The sequence below is a fragment of the Wolffia australiana genome, chromosome 1, assembly GCF_029677425.1.
Source record: "Wolffia australiana isolate 7733 chromosome 1, ASM2967742v1".
NCBI classification, from domain to species: domain Eukaryota; kingdom Viridiplantae; phylum Streptophyta; class Magnoliopsida; order Alismatales; family Araceae; genus Wolffia; species Wolffia australiana.
The window spans coordinates 25,652,189-25,658,745 of record NC_135835.1 but is presented as its reverse complement, the minus strand read 5'-3'; positions in this window follow the sequence as shown (position 1 = coordinate 25,658,745).

The window sequence follows — 6,557 nt, the reverse complement described above, 5'->3', positions numbered from 1 at the left end:
ATAGACTATAGTTCTTAGTGCACACGAAATAAGTAAAGACCTAATGGGCGGTGAAAATATACTTTAGTTTATTGGCTTGAGATGTTCATCCAAATAGACAATAATTGACTAGAATGTGTATGCATTAATATCTATACAATAACAAGATGACATGGGAAATAATCAATTCAATAATCTTTGATATATTAAGATTCATTATTGGTTAAGTTTGTATGTTTATATGTTCAAATAATTAGAATATAATAAACTAAAGTGGACAATTTTATATTCCTAAAATGTAGGATTCTGTGTCTATTTCAATAAAAAAATAAAATTAAGATATAAATGTGTTACAGGATAAAATATTTCAAACTTTCATTCTATTATTTTCATTTATTCAAGTTTCTAAAGAAAAACCAAAGCATGAGGAATAAACTTAGTCAATATTTCATATACATTTATCCACATTTTGCAAGAATAATTTTGAGAACCATTTTAATACAACTTTAACATCATTTGAGGTTTATATTTTCAAGTGAATATACTTCGAGCAGAGATTAGATTCAAAATGCACAAAATGGAGTATTCGATGTTTAGTCAATTATCATTTGATGACCCTCGTCATAGCCACATTGAGTGTGGAGTGATACCCTTACATCATTTGCAAAACTAGGGATGGTTACTAGAATGGTTTAAATATTTATCATAAGCAAAACTTCAAGATTATATTTATTTTTTCAGAGAAACAGAAATCAACTCATGATTTCACAATAAGTGGAACAAGGCTAAATAGCAATGGAGTCTTGGAAAGGGAGAAGATTTATTACTTAGTTGATTTGGGGACACATTATATTATTATTATTGTTGAGATATATTTATATAGTTTCTTGGAGGGCTAATATGTTTTACTATTGTCATATCTTTGATGGAAATATAAGTGGCGAGCAAGCCGATCACACATTCCATATCTCGTTCTATGTTTCATTAATCCAGTGAATTCATTATAGTGTATGTGTGATAGTTATAATGAAATCCATGAATACATTCTTGGATTTAGTGAATTGTGATGAGATCATAATACTAGTCTTTGAGCATGTGTTCATTATATTCCTATTTGATGGATACAAGAGAGAGACAACAAAGTATCCATTTAAAAGAACACTATCTAGTCAAATTCACATAATGAGTATTTAGTATGGTCTATTTGCCATTAGTGCAAAGACTCTTAATGATAGATAATGAGAGCTCTTTAGAGGAAAGAGTTCATTGAATTTATTTGTGCAGACCCTTGAATGGTATAATACCAACTGTCAATCATATTAATTCACATCATTTTTATGTAAAAGTTCATTAGACACCAAATATGTATTGTGGACGAACAATTTAACTTTGACAATCATGTATAAGTTTATAATCATAGAATTTGAAACAGCCTTAGTTTGGGTGTAGTGAGAAGTTCACAAAGATGATTGAGTAGTCGATATAGGATCATCTACCCTTCATATAAGAGGCGACAACTCAAGGAAGATGATGCAATATAGTCCTTGGACAGTTTAGTAGAATAGCATAGAAGAGTTCTTGATGATTTCAGAAACCATCAATACTGACTCGGACAATCAATAAGATTTTGATAGTTGATTGTGCCTTAGTCATCTTAGGAGATTCAATTGGATGATGGACTATTATCATGTGGTAACTAATGTGATACACAAGTTTAATGAATGAGACGACAATCACTCCTCTATATCTTCTAGAGCACAGGGTTGCGTGGCACCCCAAGGGCTGGAGACTTGACCTATATATTGGGTTAAAAAGATATTATTAATTATTCTATATAGGGAAGGACACGGTCTGACTGAAACTCGGTCAGACCGAACCGAAAAGAACTGGACCTTTGATCATCCTTTTTAGGGCTGACCGAACCTTACGATCCGGGTCCAGTTCTCACGTCAAACTGGACTGAAGACTGGCCCTCTCTCTCACCCTCTCTCCCGTCTCTTTCACTCACCCTCACTATCTCTCTTCCTCCTCCACTCACCCTCGCTCTCTCTCTTCCTCTTTCATTCTTGTTCTCTCTCTCTTGTCGTATTCCCCTCTTTCCTTCTCACCCTCTCTCCCCCTTCTCTCACCCTCTTTCTCGCTAGTTATCTCCCCCTCTCCCCCTCTCTATTTCTTGTTCTATATATCTCTTGCTCCCTTTCCTCTCTCCCTTCTCTTTCTTGTTCTCTCTCCCCCCCCCTTTCCTGTAGGTCCTATCTCACTCTCCCTCCCTTCCTCCCTCTCACCCTCCCTTCCACTCTCACTCTTTTCCTCTAGCTCTCTCTCTCTCTCCCTCTCTCTCACTACTTCTCTAGCTCTCTCTCGCCGTCTCTCTCTCCCTCGTTCCGGTCTCACTTTCCATCTTTTTCGTTCTCCCTTCCTCCTTCCCTCTTGCGCTCTCTCCCTCTCGTTTTCTTTCCCTCTATCTCTCTCATGCTCTCCCCCTCCTCTCTCCCCCTTTATCTCACCCATTCTCCCTCTCCTCTCTCAAGGCCCTCTCTCTCTCGTCCTCTCACCCTCACTCACCCTCTCTCCCACTCTCACCCTCGTCAACCTCGCCCTCTTTCACTCTCCTCTCTTCCTCTCAATTTCTACTCGCACGCCCTCTCCTTCTCTCCATCTCTCATACTCTCTTTCTAGCCTGCTCCCTCTCACACTCTATCCCTACTGAACTCTCCCCCTCTCCCTCTCACTTCCCCTCTCCAGAGCTCCCTCTCTCCCTCTCCCTTCCCCTCTCCAGCGCTCCCTCTCTCACTCTCTTGCTCTCTCCCTCTTGTACTCTCGTTAACCAGTCCCTCTCTCCCTCTCCCTTCCCCTCTCCAGAGCTCCCTCTCTCACTCTCTTGCTCTCTCCCTCTTGTACTCTCGTTAACCAGTCCCTCTCTCACTCTCTTGCTCTCTCCCTCTTGTACTCTCGTTAACCAGTCCCTCTCTCACTCTCTTGCTCTCTCCCTCTTGTACTTTCCTTAACCACTCCCTCTCTCCCTCCATAACTTTCGCTCTCTCTCTCTTTCAGTCTCACCCAATCACTCTCTCACTGTCTTAATCTCTCCCTCTGGTATTCTCTCTGTCTTGCACTATCTTAGTCTCACTCTCTCCCTCTCACATTCTCACACTCTTTCACTCTCTAATTATATTCCTCTCTTTCTCTCTCCCTCTCTTTCTCTCATCATCCAACTCTGCTTCCAATCTGGATGAGAAATTGGATTCAGCAAGACGGCCTAGTCAATTTAACATGTAATTGCACATTGACTAGTCAACTTGACCAACCAAAGACCAGACCGGACCGAGACTGAGACAAGACCGAATTTCAGGTCTAGGTTTAGGTTTTCGGTAAAACTGGACCGAGGCCGGACCGTGTCCTTCCCTAATTTTATATCACGGTATAGCTAATTAATCTCGAAGGGCAATAAAGGTTATTGTACCATTAGTATGAAAAATACCCACTTTGTATAAATAGGGAGAAGCCTTGAATGAAATTCTCTTCTCTCCATGGCTCTACTCTATTCATAATGTGATCGGGACGGTGTAATGATGATGGCAGAGCATGAGTGGAGCTCGGAAATGTGGATGAGGAGACTTGATGTGCCATGGACTACGTGGATATGCCTTGAGGCTACACAATAAATCACACATATGATTCATGCCTAGGTAATTCAATAAATGGTTTTGTTGATGTCTTTTTTGCTTCTGTTACTATTCTTCTGCTACCTGAATCATTTTTTTCATTCCAACCAAGGGCGTAGAATCCAACAAGCTTTACGGTCTTCAACAACTAAGAAATGATGAGAAGCGTGATGGTATTTCTATCATTTGTATAAAATCGGTGGCTGAAATAGATAGAATGGAAGGAAATGGTACCATGTAATTATACTGGTTCGAACACACATCTAGACATATCAAGAAACTTGATATCGAGTAAAAGGACCCTTTTGTGGACATATCTAGATGCCTGTTTGAATCATTATAATTATATGGTACCATTTTCTTCCCTTTTATCTCTTTCATACACCGATGTATGCAAATAATATAAATTAAATATTATTAATACTAATATTTAAAAAAATATATAAAAGTTATCTAACTCAAAACCCTTTTTCTTATTTGAGAAAACTTAAGTTGTAATTAACATTCAAATATTTTGAGAGGAGTAGAATCATGTAGATCTGTATTTATAACTACTCAAGAGGATGTCTAGGAGAGGTAAGTAATGTGGTATCAATACTATTTCATCCCAACGGCACTATCCGAAGAGCTTAATGACGACGAGACCCAATCCATCATGAAGCTAGTAACACACCATATTTCACAAATATTATCCAGTATATACCAATCAACCAATGCCCATTCAAATTTCTTTAGATTGCATTGTATCATTTTTACATTAGGCAAGGCCATTCTTACCAACTCTAGAGTATTCTCTGATTTGATAAATATAGTTAAAGATAATTAGCTTATTTAATTTCTCTTGGTTTGTAGTTTTTTTTAATGGTTTTCAGGAACAAGGGGAAGGTAATATTCCCTCCTCGAACTAGTTTAGATAAATTTATTGAGTCAAATGCTTCCCCCCCCCCCTTCATTGTACATGCTAATTTTTTAGTATTTAGGTTATAATAATAGGTATTTAGGATCATACCATTGAATTTATATTCAATAAAAATATCAAGGTCTGACTACTACTAAATTTTGTTTTACCATCATATGGCAGAAGCTGATTTAGTTATCATGAATGCTTTCCAAGCTGATACATTGGTGCCTTATTAATTAATATGCACAAGACTCATGCTTTGAACTTCAACTTCATTTTACCTCCATGAAATATCCAACCCAACATATTAAAAATGAAAACAAAATCATTAATAAGAGGGTGTCCACAGCGAGATAATTTGATATACGGACCATTCTACAAATTATTATTTCAACTGATGTTTACTTATTTCCAATTATTCATACATAGAGCATTGCATAATACCCAAAATATTTTTCCTATGATCGAGTCTATGAAATAGATTTGAAATTCTTAAAACTGAGATTCACTTTTCTGAAACATATAAAAATGCAGTATAAGTTGCCTATTTCTGATATTTCATACAAATGTCATCACACAAAACTAAAATTATTGACCTATGATTCAACTATATGAAAGAGACATGAAAATCTTAAAACTGAAATTCACTTTTCTAAATCATATAAACAAAGTAGTATAAGTTCACCGCTTATATGGACCTACCGTGCATGATTGTCCAAGACGAGGACGATGGACGAGACGGGACAAATATCATCCCATCCTACATCCCAATTTTTAGAAATTCGTCTGAATCGTCCCGTCCAGAGTTCATCCCGACCCAAAAAATTTTGTCCACTTCCTATCCCATCCGGAAACCGCCCTGTTCAAGCCATTCTCGTCTCGTCCCACGTCCGAGATGAAGCAGCCCATTAGGCCACTTGGCATTTGACACGTGGCACATCAAGTGTCAAATTCCAGCTTGAGCTTTCTAGCGAATACTTGACTCCAAGGCCCTGGATGGGACGGTTATTTCGTCCATAGACTAAACAATTGTCCCGTTCGGAGACGAGCGGATGATTCTTCGTCCCGGAAATTGTCCGAACTATAGTTCCGGGTCGTCCAGGACATGGACGATGTACGTCCATAATCAGTGCACGGATGCGGACGGGACGGTTTTTTTGTCTGAGTGGACGAAAACCGTCCCATCTGGTCGTCTCAGGACGAATTTCCATCCCAATTTACGTCGAACCTCGCGGGGGGACGATGTTTTTGTCCTGGGATGAAAATTCCATCCCGTCTGCGTCCCCGCACTATAGTCCGAACTAGGGATCGGCACACGTCATCCCTCATGTCACGCGTCACCGTGTCAGAAACATGATGGATGATGTGACAGTGACGATGAAGGTTTTAGGAGTCCATGATGGTAACGATGACGGATGATGAAGTGGTCGTGACGGGGACGTGACGGTGACCGGTTTCCCAGGACGCGTGATGCGACAGAACGACTGTTAAGGATGATGGCCGTGACGGAATTTTTGAAAAGTTAAAACGGACATAAAATACATATAAATACCATTATTTTTAACCTTTCCGACGGCTGAGATTTCATCACGTGATGTGGCAATTTCGATTTCCTGGCATTTTGCACAGAAGACCCTGTTTTTTTCGCACTCAAACTGACGCTGCCTACAAATAATTGGAGATATACCCCTTCATTCAAGTAGGGTTTTATTCACGTCAACAGTGACGGTGACGCTGTTGTGACTGGGACATGACGGGACGCTCTATGGAGGACGGTGATGGGAACATGATGGTTTTTTTTTGCATATCCGATTAATCATGTCCAGGACGTGGCGTTCTGCAGTCCGAACTCGCGGACGGGACATTTTTTCGTCAACGGACGAAATTGCCGTCCCGTCCGTAGTGGACCTCTCTCCAATATTAAATTTAAAAGGGTATTTTGGGTACATTCTTGACCCTATAAATTGTTTGTTTCGGCGGGATTCAAATTCGATCAGAATTTTCCCTCCAAA